At 44.8% G+C, this 16,256-nt stretch overlaps 2 pseudogenes across 2 annotated transcripts in view; one reads left to right on the forward strand and one right to left on the reverse strand.

The window, feature by feature from the left end:
- The window catches only part of LOC308439817 (small ubiquitin-related modifier 3-like), a 21,736-nt pseudogene extending 9,095 nt beyond the window's left edge, over positions 1 to 12,641 (reverse strand). Inside the window, exon 1 of the transcript in view lies at positions 12,575 to 12,641. The product of the transcript in view is annotated as a small ubiquitin-related modifier 3-like (transcript). The remainder of the gene's footprint in view (positions 1 to 12,574) is intronic.
- A 109-nt stretch (positions 12,642 to 12,750) lies between these two features.
- Positions 12,751 to 13,442, forward strand: LOC308439818 (PRA1 family protein 3-like; annotated as a pseudogene). The gene has a single exon. The product of its transcript is annotated as a PRA1 family protein 3-like (transcript).
- The last annotated feature ends 2,814 nt before the right edge of the window (positions 13,443 to 16,256 follow it).

Here is a 16,256-nt window from a genome sequence, read left to right on the forward strand (position 1 = left end):
TAAGGTCTTCCTTGTTTCATGCCTCCCTTAATTTGAGGACAGAGCTGTGCGCTCATGCAGATCATAGAGGGAGATGCTCTGCCAGAACATTCTCCTTTGTTTCTCCTTTGTTTGCTTGGTTTCTTTTTACCTTAGCTCTGGCCAGAAGTGAAATTAAAATAAAACAAAACCTTGGCAAGAATTTTGCATTGCCAATCATGTCCCTTAGAAAGACAAGTGAAAAGGGTATTCCCTGCTGAGAGGTGTCTGGGTCTCAACTTCAAAGACAAGAGGTGCTGAGGAGCCTGGAGTCACAGGGACACCCAGGACCTGTGGCAGGACTTGAAAGCTCAGCTGACTTTGGGGACTAGGTGAAAGATTATTTCAGCCCCAAAACCATGTGCAGTGTTGAGTCCAGAAAACAGAGCAAGCCATGAGAAGTGAGGCTGAAAGTTTTCACTGGCCCAAGGAGTACTGAATGCAGCCAGTCCCTACAGAGGCTGGCCTCTGAGAGCCATAGGTTCACAGGCGGATTTCAACATTCCGATGATCCTGGGGGTTTCTGTTACTACCTGAACTTTACAGAAGAGAAGGCAGAGAGAACAAAAGGCTTTCTCAGTTGTCAAAGGCCTTCAGTAAACAGCTGAGAAGTTTCTCCAGACCCGGAGAAGGCTTTATGTAAATGAGGGCCCACAATTTATTGCTTTCTCCTAGCTTCCTCTAGGTACTTAGTGGATGTTAGGAAAATATTATCAAAGGATTATGATCGCTGCTTTTCCAGAGGTTGAAAAGTCTCGCTTTGGAGCCAACCTCTGAAGCATGCCAGCTGAGCCTGCAAAATCTGGAAAAATACCATTCTGGCAATCCATTCAGAAAAACACCCAGGAACCAGGGCTCCCTGTACATGGGTGTTGGTTTCTCTGCGTTCTCAGGGGGCACCTGAGGATATGTGTTCAGTGACAGAGCTGGCTATGGCCCTTACTCCATCGCCTGGGGGTGGGGCTCACACTGCTCCTAGAAGGTAAAAAAAGGTTGGTTTTGGGGGGTTGTTGTTGCTGCTGCTGCTGGGTTTTTTTTGGGGGGGGGGTTCTGTGACTCTAGACATCAGGGCAATGCTAATCAAATCCAATGGCAAAAAAACAAAACACATATTTTTAAAAACTCTGTCTATATCATGTGTACGTGTATTTATGTAAGCATAAAAGCTGGTGCCCAGGCGGACGCCAGAGAACAACCTGTGGGAGTTGGTTCTCTCCTTCCACCGCGCAATCCTAAGTATCGAATTCAGGTTGTTAGGCCTGGCAGCAAGCCTTTTTTACCTACTGAACATTTTGCTAAACCAGAATATAGATTTTGATAAGTGAAACTTTAACGATGCAGACAATGTTTGCAGTTAGTTACCACCCATTGAAATGCACGGTGTGTCTAGTGTTTAAATAAAATTTCAGATTTAATTAGGGATGGCTTGTTGGGGAACCTATAAGTAAGAATCTATAAGTAAGCTTTACAACAGTGGAAACTAGGGGATTGCTGAGAACTATATTCTGGAAACTGAGTTGTCTCTAAGGGAATTTGAGGGTTACCACCTACAGGCCCCATTCCCAAGCACTGGCTAGGGCTATGTGGCCTCTCCCTTGGGCTTTGATGTACCAGCTCTGTGATCCGGGTTTATTGATGGCTCAGAGTTTCGGGTCTCTCTCAGCTTCCATACAGGGAAGATTTGGGCTTCCATAGCTTTCCACTTTAATGCTACAAGATCTCAGAAGTTGAGCTAGACCCTGTGTCTTAGCTCCTCATCTTCAGAGAAAACCATATAGGCCCCCTGAGGCTGCAATGCATCCCTAGGGGTCAATGCCTGGGGCTGGTCTGTCAGCTATAGAAGGAGATTTTCAACAAAGGTAAGGTTACATCCATTGTCTGTTGCACTGTTATATATTAAACCCAAACTAGGTGGCTGGAAATAAAAGCTAGTCTGTTTGCCTATGATTCTGAGCTGGGCTCAGTGAAGAGGGTCAACTCTGCTCTGTTGGATGTTGCCTAGCTTTCCTCGGGGCCATGGTTTACTCACAGAGCCTTGTTTTCAGGAATTTCTTCCCATGTTTTCTCAAGAGGGGGAGATGGCCCCTTATATGGCCTCTCTGGAGCCCAGAGACTAGATTCAAGCTTGACTTGGTCTACCTCTATTGACCATGGCAAGACTCCAGGGAAGAGCTGCCACTCCGCTCCACTCTGAGTAGGAGGAAGGATGTACTTACATCTCTGAAGGACATCAGGACTGGCCAAGATTTCTATGTCCATCTTTAGAAGCAACCTAACGTGGAATCTAAAGGTCATGTATTTTGGACCACAGCAGACATCCAGTGCCTCTGGTGCTACAGTGCCTTCCAGTAACATCTGAGCCTCTTCCAAAGGAACCAGAATGCAAACCTTTCTCTGTCAAGCTCAGTGTCTCTGTGGGCTGGGCCCTGGGTCAGATACGAGGATGTCCCAGGGAGCCAGGCGGGGCCGTGCAGTCCCACAGCTCAACGCCCCTGAGCCAGGATCTGTGTGCACATCAGTCAAGACGTGCTCCATCTTCTTTTAGAAGTTGGAACCTTCTAAGGTAGAAAACACGAGGCTGCCAACTCACCTAAATCTGTTTATTGCCCCAGGCAATCCATCAACTGGGATGATTCTGAGATCTTAGAAAATGCAGTCTTCAGTTGGGTGGTTATTAAATGCATAATTCTGTAAAATGTAATTTTTAAAAGAAAAACACCATCTCTGCTTCCCAACCTAGAAACTCAGCCAGAAACAGAGGTGGGGGAGAGCCAGTCCCATGGTTCAGTTCACTGTATAATGGCAGATGCCAAAACCCCAACACAAGGAAACCCAAGGTAATTTATTCTGTCCTAACCTTGCATCTTAACTCCAGCCACTAAGGACAGCCATACAGCCTGGACACTCAGCCATCACAGTAAGGCAGGCCTCACTGTGGTCCTCCATTTCTGTACAACAGGGGAACGGATCCTTCCCCATCCCTCACATTCACAAGGCACCCTGATGGACTGGAGAGATGGCTCACTGGGTAGAACACTGGCTGATCTTTGAGAGGACTTGGGTTTCATTTCCAGCACTCACTTGGCAGCTCACAATGGTCTGTAAGCCCAGCAACGGGGGAATCTATGCTGTCTTTCAGCCCCTGTGCAGAAAAGCATGCATGTAATACACACACATACATGCAGGCAGAATACCCATGCACACAAAATAATGGATGGATGGATGGATGGATGGATGGATGGATGGATGGATGGATGGATGGATAGATGGATGGATGAATGGACAAGTAGGTGGACAGACAGACAGACAGATAGATAGATAGACAGACAGACAGATAATCTCAAAAAGGGGAGAGAAAGAGTGACCCTGATATCCCCAAACATGTCCCTTTCATGCTGTTGATACCCATGGATGGCCTTGTAGCTTTCTTTGATCTACCCACTTCTCTGTGAACCGTGAGGTGCAGCTGTAGCCTGCTATTCAGTGGCACACATCACTGTAGTCTGCCCACATGCCAGGCACAGGAGTGCTGAGAGACACGTGAACAGCTGTTTCACCCAGAAAGTTCACAGTCCAGCAGCAAGGACTAAAAAATGAATCTTTCTAAGGAAACTGGAGGTTACCTAGAAGTTCATGGTTGATCAGTTTCCAGTTTCTCTTAACATTTGAGGACATTTCTTTTTCACTTTTGTTTGTGACTGTCAGGATTTATTTTCTTATCAGTATATGTGTTCAGCATATTCTCTCTTCCACCTCCACCGGCATTTCTTATCCAACTCTCTTATTAATCCCCCTGAACACTCTCACTTCTATTTTTATAACATCTATACGTATATGACTGTAGAAACTCATATAGTCTTTCTAAGTTGTCTTTCTAAGCCCAGCTTGAGTCACTTAAGATGACTGCCTTCAGTGCATTCAGTTCTGGAGGGTTTTGTAGGCCATAATTCCTATGAGAAGGGTCTGGAGCTGTGTTACTGGTACAGTGTCTGAAGAGCGCATGCAACCCAACATTGACAATAGACCTGTCAGCCTCTGGCAAAGCCAACCTGCTAATAGGAAGCATCCCAGCCCCACATCATTAAGCCTTTTCGGTGAAAGCTACAACTACCAGATACAGTCCTCAAACCCTGCAGCCAGATCTCCTCTTTCCACCTTGCTGGTTGCCATGCATCTGGAAATGAGTGCTCTATTTGTTTACTGTTTTATCGGGTGTCTGTCTGTCTGTCTGTCTTCTTCCCTCTCTTCCTCTCTGTCTTTCTTTTATTTCCCTTCATTCCCCCTCCATCTTTCATTCTGCCTTTGTTTCTTTTATCTTGGATTAGCCTCAAAAAAGTCTTAGGCTGCGTGTGTTAGTGTGCCAATCATCCCAGCACTCAGGAAATGGAGGCACGGGGATTGCTCGAAATTTGGTGCCAGCCTGGTTTATATGATGAGCTTCCAGCCACCCAGGGCTAGGTAGTAAGATCTTGTTCAAAACCAACATTTAACGCTTTTGGGGTGTTATTCAGAGCAATTTCTTCCCATAGCTTCTGACCTGTGGTTATTTGGTGTCTTGCTCCAAGTTCTGGGTGCTGGTAAAGCCCTCCTCGGTGCAGAGAGCAGCTAAGGCCCTGGACTGCTCTCCCTAGGATGCTGTCCAGCACCAAAATCAACAGCCTCTCCTGGGAGACTCAAGTTGCAGGGCTGAGTCACAGGCAAAGATTCCATCCCAGTTACAGCGCTCCCACCGAGGACATTCCTGGACCCAGCTTGCCTTCTAATGGGAAAAATGCTTTTCCAGTGGCAAGCAGGTCTGACCAGATGGCCAGGCAGAGCTAGTAAATCTTAAGAAACCAAAAAATCATTCCTATTTGAAAGAACAGAGAAAAGCTGAGACTAAGACAACCTTGGCAGTTGCTTCTTCTCTAGCTCCTTAGCCATAAAGGCTGTCAGTGATGCGTGGATGATAGATTGATCTCGAGCACCTGAAGTAATGTGCAGAGGGAGAAACTGGTTTACAAAGCACTTCACAGACATGTGTTCCGAGCCCTATCAGATATGGAAAATTCCCAGTCATTCAGAGAAAAACTGAAAGCTCCCACTAGAGCCAGATGCCTGGGTTCAGAATTTGAAGCTAGATCCTGTCTCCAGTCCTCAATCTAATGAAAGAGGAGTGTACATCTTCACTCCCCACCCCTCAAAGTCTAGAGGGAGGTGAAGGCCCTTTAAGCCTTGATGGAGGGTAGGACCTCTGAGGCTCTTCTTCCCGAGTCAGAAGCAGTTCTAGAAACCAGAGAGAGTTGATTAAAGGAAGTTTCTAACCAAAGTTTCTCTTGTTGAGCCTAGAATGGAGGACTTCAGTGTACATGTTCCCAGCACCCAGAGCATCCTGTATCACTGACTGACTCTGAAGTCCTTAGGGGTAGTGAACCAGGAAGCTTTTGGGACTTAGGAAAGTTGCCTTGGACTTAGTATTAATAATACCCACCCTTCTATATCCATGGGTCATCTTTCTTCTCTATTATCTGTCTGTCTATGTCTTTTTCTCTCTCTCTCTGCCCCTTCCTACCTTCCTCTACTTCTCCCTCTCCTTTGCCCTCTTCCTCTATCTCCCCCTCTGACTTCCCTTCTCTTTTTTCCCCAGAGAAATTGTACATTCAGCTTGGCCCTAGTGTGATCTTGAAGCAGAGGCTCACATGTTTCCTTTCCACTGAAGGTGAAGTCCTTTGGCTCCCAAGGGATCTGCAGATGCTCTGACCTGTTACAACCATGGCTGTGTCTAAAGAGTTACCACTGAACTGTGGGGAGAAGGTTAGGGGGGAATCACCCATAACATGCAGACCATGCCACACAACTACCAATCACACCCCACCGGGAAGTTGTATTTAAACCCACCTGGAGTAGACCTGTGTGAGGGCCCTACAGTTGTGACTTTGCTACCAGCAAGTGCCACAGTGACCAAAGTCTCCCACAAAGTCTTCAAGAGAGTATTATAGTCACAATGGAAGCACACAGCATGTTCCAGGGTGGCCGATTGTGAGGAGGAATAAAAATAACTCAAAGGGACAGTAGTAGGTACTGTAGACAACACCTGCAACAAATAAATGTCATGTTTATGACACCCCACAAGAAAGTCTGGGAGAGGATGTCTCATATCTCCAGATCTACCCAGAGTTCTGCCTGCTCAGAAGTGAACCCTGAGCCCCAACAACTCAAGGAATCTAGACAGCTAACGCTCACACAGGAGTTAAAAGTGCAAATGCCAAAAGTTCCCCAGCCAACGATGACTTCACATTCTTGGGAATAAACTATTGACCAGATGCATGAAAAGATCCACGTGCAAAAATGATGAATCACAGAGACAAAAGAACATCTAAACCCAAAGGTCTGCCATATCAAACCTACCTGGTGGGACCCTCAAGCTCTCAAGCCCTGGGTCTCTCAAAATGGAGTTGTACCTGCCTAGTTGGTGAAGCTCTAGGTTCAGCCCCAAAGACAGTGCACCCTTAGCAGGTAAGGCCCCCCAGGCCACACTGACTTGGCATCTGATTCCTCCAACATGATCCCTGTCTGGAAAACCAGTTCTCTGTTTTGGCAAACATGTCCTTTATATCTATTTTAAATTTAAAAGAAGCAAATGTCACAGGATGTCGGAAAATGTAATTCTACATTGAGTGTGTGCTTCCCAGCACTTGAGGACATTGATTCTGTCTCTGTCATCTACAGAGACCGAGACAGAGGCAGTGATGAGGGGGACATGCATGAGGAGTTGGGAACTTGTGGCTGACAATTCCTGCTGACAGACATGAGTCATGGGTTAATAATGCATCAATTACACTTCTCATCTCTTTGAGCAGCCTAAGAAAGGAAGAGTTGTTTTGGCTCATGGTTTAAAGGCATACAGTCCATTGTGGTGGAGAAAACACCACAGTGGAAGCATGAGGCTGCTGGTCATGACACATCTGCAATCAGAAAGTAGAGAGAAAGTAGCTCACTTCCTCCTCTTTTTCCTTGTTATTATTTTCCTAGGACCCCAGGCCATGGAATGGTACTGTCTGCATTCATGATGGGTCCTCTCTCTTCAGTTAAACCTCTATGAAAATGCCATCAGAGACATACCCAGAAGTGAATGTCCTAGGTAATTTCAAATCCAGTCAAGCTGACAATAAAGATTAATTACCTCAAATGATATTACAATACCTAGCCTGGGTCAGGATTCCAATAAGGAGTTGGTGAGTGAGTGAATGAATGAATGAATGAATGAATGAATGAACACAACATTGAGACAACCTTTGGTAGTACTTTTTCCCTTTAAAGATCCACTTTTCCTAGTGTATCTTTACAATTCACACTAACACTAACTGCACTGACGCCTCATCCTCTAACCTAGTTCCTTGGTCCTCAATGCGACAGTTTTCTGTTGGATAACTCCACTTCTAAAAATAACTGCCCAGGGCCCAGCATGAATACATAGACCTGTAGCACCAGCAGTGGGGTATAGGTAGACCCCAAGAACTCGCTGTTGAGCTAGCCTAGCAGAATCATATGTTTCCAGTTCACTGAGAGTCCCGGTCTGAAAGGAATAAAGATGGGATCATTAGATGGAATCCAACTTCCTTCCTGGCCTCCTCATACACATGTTTGGGCAACATATTCATCCAATGAACAAAATGGCCCAGTAAAACCTCAGACGCCTCTCCCTCCCCAGCAGTCACGAGCATCCTTTCCAAATGCCTCCTGCTCTGTTCCTCTTTATCTTGTGTTCTCTGTCCTCATTTCTCTTCTGACCATTAGTACACAGAGGTGAGTCACAGAGCTTTGTGACTACAATATCTCCCTCCAACCGTCAGCCCATGACTCTTCCTCACCCCAGAGATAAAAGCAAGCCCCCTGCCCCGGCATCCTAAAGAGATACCCAGTTCCTTCCAGAGCCCCATGCCAGCTCACGCTTCAGACCCATACACCTGTCCTCATCCTTTCCTATGTTCCTGCCCATCCTATTCCTCTCACCTATAAGGAGCAGGATTTCCCTTTTCTGGAGCTCTCCAGGACCAGAATGTGCATGAAATTTAACCTGTATGAAATTTAACACCAATATCTTCCCCTCAAGGTGGGTCATAATGCTGCCACCTGGGAGTTTTAGGTCTGCTTCATCTCTGAGCCATCCATCGGTCCTTTATGTTCATGGAAACACATCGACTGGTCAATCCTTGCTTGGGTCTTATCCTCCTGAGACCTGGCACAAGGAGATCCCATGATTCTTGGGATCTTGTCATCGATTGATTATTGCCCTGTGACTGACTGACAATGGCCAAGTCTCATGTTGCTCATTTTTTGCTTCCCTCAATGAAGTAATCTGTCTTCTTTAATGGACAAGAAGCTTCCAGGAAACAATTTCTCTGTCTGGTCATCTTTTTATCGGCAGCATCTAGTACATTGCCTAATACCTAGAATGTTCTCAATAGAAGGTCCAGGGAGGGCACATTTTCCCAAAGTAGGGGAATGCCAGGGCAATGGGATGGAGAGGGTGATTAGGAGGGAGTGGACCTTTGTGAAGACAAATGGAGGGGGAGGGGGAGGGGGAGCGGGATGGAGAAAAGGGATAACATCTCAAATATAAATACAGAATATCTAATAAAAAATGTTCTCAATAAATATCTGCTGAACTAGACAAATCGTACTGGTGAAAAAAATAACCATAATAGTAATTACACTTATTGTGCACAGTTAGAACACGCTGTGAACAACATGCCCACTCACTGTCCTAGCAGGCTTGGGAACTGAGTGTCATCCCCTTCATGTTACATGAACCAAAGGAAGTGGTGAGGGAAACGTTCTATATATTTGTTACTTGTACTTACTAACATTTATTTACTTTGCATTTCGATGCATACAGTGTGGATGTGTATGATGCATGTTTGCATGTATGGAGGCACATGTGGCGGTGCACTTCATTTGTGTGCACATGCGTGTGGAGGCCAGAGGTTGACATCAGGAGTCTTCCTGAATTGGTCTGCACTGTATTCGCTGAGGCAGGGTATCTCAGTTGAACCTAGAGCTCATCCATTGGTCCAGTCTATCCAGCCAACCTGCTCCTCTGCTCTGCCTCCTGAGGGCTAGAGTTCTTGACTAGTTTCCCACAGCGCCTGACATTTATGTGAATGCTAGGGATTCAAAGTCTAGTTCACATACTCGGGCAGCAATTCAGTTAGCATCTAATCGATGTCTTCAGCCTAATGACACACTTTTAGCTGACAAAAGTTATTACTATGGTATTATTGGTTAACTAGCACAGTGGTGGAGATTTATGTTGGTGTCTCTGAAACATTTGTGGCTATCTGTAGATAATCAGAAGACAGACAATGCAAGATAAATGTCAACCCTTCAAAGCCGACCTAAAGGTTGAACCTATAACCCAACAGACATATGAGCAGATCGATTTCTTAATTCAGACATTTGTATTATAATATCAGCTACCTTGTTTGCATATCAGCCTGTAGGGTAAATGCTCAACTGGCTGCATTTCTATCTATCCTTAAAAATCTACTACCAGAGACTGCCCGAGAAAAAAAGGTTAAGCAATAAATATAAAGAGAATTTGATATAAAAATAAATCTGAAGAAGGGCTTTGATTTGAGTGGCTATATCAACACAACACACTTTTACAGACAAACAGCTGTTTTAAAATAGCAGGTTTGTGTCCTTAGCCAGCATCCAGAAAGAACAAGAAACAATGATTTAGTACTTGCATGTATTTTTTGTCTTCCTGAGACTCTAAAATTTACCCAAGAACAATGAGATTTTATTGGACTAGTTTATCAGATAAGAAATTTAACCATGATTAGAAAACATTTGCTTAAAAGTCACTGAATCCTCCGAGTTTTAGGCACATTGCATTGCTATTACAAGAAATTTTGTAAAAGTTTCAAATGCAACCAGCAGAGACCAAACCATTGCTTTCTATGTATCCCGAGAACAGACCTTCAAGGCCAAGGTCACTAAGAAATAATGAAGAAAATACTATGAGACAGAACTAAATGGCTGCACATAAAGACCATCATAATGAAATGCTAGAGCGCAAACATAATTTTAAAACTGTTCAATCCGTTGAGATGGCACAGCAGGTAAAGGCACTTGCTGACAAGCCTGGTGATGTGAGTTCGAGCCTCGGGACCCACATGATGGAAGGAAAGAACTGACTCCAAGTCATTCTCTGGTTCCACACATGAAGCATGTCACACATGTACACACACACAGACACACACAGAAACACACACACTAATGAATAAATTAACTAATGTAATTTTTTTTAAAGAATTGATCCTAAACCTTACATGATGGTGCACACTACTAAACCGAACCAAGAGGTAGAGTCAGGAAGATGAAGAATTTAAAGTTGTCCTTAGTTTACAGTGAATTTTAAGTCACACTGAGCCAGACCAGACCCTGTTCCCACCACAAAACACAATGACAATAATTTTTTAAAAAATGCCCAGCCAATGTTTTTGAGTGTGATTTACACTACATTCAGGCTTCTAATGCCTAAACCTGCCACCTGCATCTAAGGTAGCATCTTCACTGGGATCTGCTTTGAGCCTACTGATGCCTCCAGCTCATGGAACTTAATCTTCAACTGCTTGACCCTGTCTGATGCACGGGTAAACACAGGCACTGGCTGTAGTACTTAGAATAAGTATCCTGCAGTTCTAACTACCTTAGACTTTGTGATTTATCCATATGCCCATCCTTAGCCAATAAATGACTCCATGAACCTCTCTGTCTTCCTATGGGTTCATAAATTCTTCCTCTATGACTTCAAATCCTCCAGCCTGTCTAAAATCTCACATTCTATAAGAGAACCCCTCTTTTGCTACCCACAGAAACAGCATAGATACTGCCATGGAAGCGTTTCAGTGGAGTCTCAGTGTAGTTCCTCCAGACTCTGCAACCAAAGAAAAAGGCTGAGAACTTAGACAAACCAGGCAGTCAGCAGACAGGGATGAGAGTTCACAGCTGGGATGGAAGGAGGTATAAACCAGCCATAAGGACTAAACCTAGGGGCCTGGAGAAATGGCTAAGAGCACTTGCTGTAGCTCCAAAGGACCTCAGTCTGGTTTCCAGCACCCAAATCAGATGGCTCTCGGGTGCCTACAACTCCAGCTACAAGGGATTTGATGGGTTCTTCTTTTAGCTCCATGAGAAGACACTGGCCAGAAAAGCCACAGGTAAGGCAGAGAGACGAGGGAAGGCCTTGGGTGGTATCCACAGCCTTATCACAGGTTGTATCCTCTCAGGCTTACCACAGGTTGTACCTTCACAGGCTTACCTCAGTTTGTACTCTTCTGCTAAGGATTTGGAACAGACAGTGAATCGCTTCCTGCATCAGTCTGTCTAGCCACAACTGTCCCAGCCCCCTCCCAGCTGTGCCCAGGTCAGTCTGTGAATTCACACACTGGACCAGAAGTCCGAAAGCCACGAGTCCACCAACCATGATGCTTATGTTATTTCTTAATCTCCATAACTCTGGGGAAAATGCGTCCTAGCTCAATCATTAAAGTTATGTCAATCGGAAAAACTCTATAGTGGACAGAGGCATGTCTGCCTTCCCAAGATGCCCACAGACTAAGTTCATCGGTGGCAAGCTCTTCCAACATGGTCACAGCACACTGTGTCCTGTTTAATGAGATTCATGGAATGGGCTGTTCACAGGCCTTAAGTGTGAGGCCCTGCAGGCCTAGCGGTTCTTGGTACTAACATGCTGGCACTGGTATGCAATTAAATCAATATGGACATCTAAGAAGAGCAGTCACACTTACACGGGCAAGAACAGGAAATACAAGTGAGCTGTTGTTCACTGGCTCTTCTTCAGTTTTAATAGCCCAAATCAAAGCAGAGCTAGAACCCAGAGGTGTCGCCATGCCTTTTAGCACAGAACACATACACTGACAAACAAAACAGCCGCCCTACCATGATTTACCCCATCCACATGTAAGCATCTTCCGTAGCTTTGCTTGATCTTCACACAACCTGACATTTGTTGTAATGATGAAGCTGGGGTTTTCCTGTTCTAAGCCTGTCTGCATGGCTCCAATACACAATGAGTTTTAGAAGCCAATAGACCAGAATCGCAGCCATACTCTGTGCCTGCCTGGTGGTCCTCCAGGACACCTGCCATATCTTACTAGTCCTTTACTGGGTTGAGTGACATGGCACCACTTGAAGCCAGGGAGAAATAGTGAGTTGTTGGCCTCACCCACCCTGACTGTAGAAGATATATAGTTTCTCTTTCAGGAGACCCTCAGGCAGTTGAGACAAGATTCGGTGGTTTGAATGAGAATGGCCCTGTAAGTGTATCTGAATGCTTAGTCATCAAAGAGTAGAGTGTTTGAAAGGATTAGAAGGATTAGGAGCTGTGGCCTAACTGAAGGAAGTGTGTCACTGAAAGTGTGCTTTGAGGTTTCAAAAGCCTACACCATGTCCATCCAGTTCCCACCCCACTGCAACTAGCCCCCTCCCCCACCCCACGACTCCCCCACCCCCACCCCATGACCCCCTGCCCTCTCTCCATGCCTACGGATCAGGATGCAGCTCTCAGCCACTGCTCCATTGCCCATCTGCGTGCTGCCGTACTCCTTTGCCATAATGATAGTGGACTAACTCTCTGGAACTATAGTAAGCAAGTCCCGATTATATTCTTTCTCCTATAAGAATTGCCAGATTCCGAAGGCGAAGCTCACGAAGCAGAGGGACATGGACGTGAACCTCACCCCACTCCATGCCTGGAATGACTTCTTCCGGGGTTTTGATTGTTTTGCCCAGCCGGACTTCAGGGACATTTCCAAATGGAACAACTGGGTAGTGAGCAATCTGCTCTATTACCAGACCTGGTGGTAGCTGCCCTGATGATTTCGGCCATTGGGTTTCTGAGCCCCTTCAACAGGATCCTTGGAGGAATCATTGTGGTGCTGGTGTTCATGGGGTTTGTGTGGGCAGTGCACAATAAAGACATCCTCCACCGGATGAAGAAGCAGTACCCAACGGCCTTTGTGACAGTGGTCATGCTAGCCAGCTACTTCCTTGTATCCATGTTTGGGGGTGTCATGGTCTTTGTGTTTGGCATTACTTTTCCCTTGTTGTTAATGTTCATCCATGCATTCCTGAGACTTAGAAACCTCGAGAACAAGCTGGAAAACAACATGGAGGGAATAGGCTTGAAGAAAACTCGGATGAGCATTATCCTGGATGCCTTGGAACAGCAGGATGACAGCATCAACAAATTTGCTGACTATACCACCAAATCAAGGGAGTACACACAGCTCACCCAGTGGCAGGACTGCTGCGGGAGTCTGGTTGCATTTTTCCCTTGTCAAGACCCATTTTCTGTATGTGGTTTTGAAACAGAAGGTACACGTCTCACCACCCAGATATCCAAGGCATCATGAATACACAGGCCCACTGTTAGATCAACGATATGACCCAAGGAAGGCCCATGTAAAAATACAGATCCACTGTCCAGTTATGTCTGAAGTGTCCAGTGTTTTTGAAAGAAAATGTGGATTAAACAGCCACAGTACCATGTATTGTAGGGAAGAAGTCACTGTAGACGCTGGAGGCAATTTGGAGGACATGAAAAGTCAGTTAAAGTATAGGATCTGTGTGTCAGCCTGTTTCTAATGCTGTCTCCTCCAAAATCCCCTAAGACTCTGTGTCCGGTATGTTAGCTTAGCGGTATTATCTTTGTTGTTTGAAAGCCAGAGGTGATCTCTGTCACTTTGGCGCCTGTTTGATGTGCAGTGGAAACCGGATTAGCCAGTTTATATTTTGTTTACAAATATGAAGGCAGCTGTTTAGGACAGTGTTTTTTCAATTTTGTAAAATTTTTAAAAGGGTAGTAATATGCTTTCACCAGCAGGTATTTCTTGCAAACTAAATGTCAGCCTCCTGGAGTGTGGTTGGGGTGGAGGTTGTTACAACTCTGTAACTTCTGCTATTCTTGTTACAACTAAATAAAACTCAACCAAAAAAAAAAAAAAAGAAAGAAAGAAAAGAAAAGAAAAGAAAAAGAATTGCCTTGGTCACGGTGTCTCTTCACAGCAACAGAACAGTGACTAAGACAGAAGTGTCATATGATGCCACTTGTATGTTATTTTGAAAGAACCTTTGTTTGGAGTTTTCTCAACATAAAGGGCAATGTCTGAAAGCAGTTTCCTGTTTCTGTTATTTTTACTGGCCTGCAAATCCCAGAAGAAGCTATTTGTGTTCATGCCTTACCACACAAATACACACACACAAACACACAGGCACAGAAACACACTCACACACATACACACAGAGAAACACTCACACACACACACATATACATAACACATACTCTCTCATACCCTCACACACACACACAGAAACACATACATACACTCACACTCATATACACACACAGAGAGAGAAACACACACACTCACACACACACATATACACAATACTCTCTCATACCTTCACATACACACACACATACACACATACTAACACATACATTTGCACACACTCACACATACTCACACACACTTATACTGTCTCACACACTCATACACACATACTCATTCACACACATACACACACTCACACACACACATACTCACACACACAGCAGGAGAAGGGTTAAAAAAGGCTGTTTTCCAAGAGTTAATCAGTCATCCCTCTCCCAGAGAGGCCCTCCAGGCCCCTGAACTATGTCTCAGAAAGGAAACAAAAACACCCCACCCTACTTCCACCCCAAAGCCAAGAGGGGGAGGTTCTTGTTCACAGGATGACGCAAGCCTTACTTCTTTACATCTCTATTGTTCCTTCCCATCTACACATAGCCTGGGAGGTATATACTATAAAGATGTGTCTTCGGTCGCCAATTTAAAAATCTTGGAAAGCAGTTGACCTATATTTACTGTAACCAGATTTTCCAAATAAAATTCCAAACACGTCTGATAAATATGTGTGAACTCACCACTTAAATTAAAAATAAAGCAGGCGGTTCTGTGCCTGTTTCAAAAGAGAATTCGTGTTCACTTTAGAGACTTTAGAGCAAGTCAAAGAAACAAAAACACATCTTCAGTCCCATGACCCCAAAATATATTTTGATCCATATTTCTTCTCATTTTTTCCCTACAACATGTAATTTTTGTCAGTTGGGTACCTCAGTGTATAGATAATTTTTATCCTAAACTTTATAATTAAATACATGTCATAGAGATTTCCCTCTGTCACGGAAGATTCTTTATAAGCTTCATTTTTAATGGCTCTCCATATCCAGTGTCTGCACATAACATATCAAGTAGAAAACGGACTCCACAAAGTTGCCCTCTGATCTCCACACAGGCATTGTGACCCACACATCACCTCTACACACAATTGTAGCAGCAGGAACAGTAAGTGCTGTGGAAGAACAGCACACTATAGGGAGTCCATATTGAAGATGGTTAGATGACTATCCTGGGTCTTTGCTGTCATTCCCAGATGAAAATGCTTCACATCCACAGATCCTGTTGTTGCCCTGACATGATAATAGTCAAGAAAAGCTTTTTTCCCCTCTAGAGCTCTTTGCTCCTGCCCCAGAAGATCCCTTAGGCCACTGAGCAATTTCTCAAAAAGAAACCCTTCCATAATAACATTCCCCCTCACTGCAAAGCTAAACATTCACCAGTGTTCAGGTTCAACTTTTGTGTGTCTGGATGGCTTGACTAGGTTTGGCCCCTGTAAAACCATGTGCTCGGATTCTTGGCCCATAGGAAGTGATACTGTTAGGAGGTGTGGTCTTGTTAGAGTGGGTGTGGCCTTGTCGCAGGAAATGTGTTGCTGTGGGAGTGGGCTTTGAGGGTTCCTAGTGGTCAAACTCTGCCCAGTGTGGAAGAGACAGTCTCTCTCCTGGTTGCCTTTGGATCAAGATATAGAACTCTCAGCCTCTCCTGCACCACGCCTGCCTGGATGCTGCCATGCTTCCCGCCATGATGATAATGGACTGAACTTCTGAAACTGTAAGCCAGCCCCAATTAAATGTTGTCCTTTATAAGAGTTGCTTTGGTTATGGGGTGTAGGGGAGGTTCTGATGCTAAGATCCTGTTCCCCAATTAGTTCTTGATCTCTCAGTAAAGAAAGCCATGGGCCAATTGCTAAAAGGAAGGTACAGGCCAGACTTCCAGTTCCCTGGAAGAAAAGGGAGATGCAAGGAAGGAGAGAAGAGAGTTCACCATGCTTTGAGGAGAGGAAAA

Source organism: Micromys minutus (assembly GCF_963924665.1).
Source record: "Micromys minutus genome assembly, chromosome: 30".
Classification (NCBI taxonomy): Eukaryota; Metazoa; Chordata; class Mammalia; order Rodentia; family Muridae; genus Micromys; species Micromys minutus.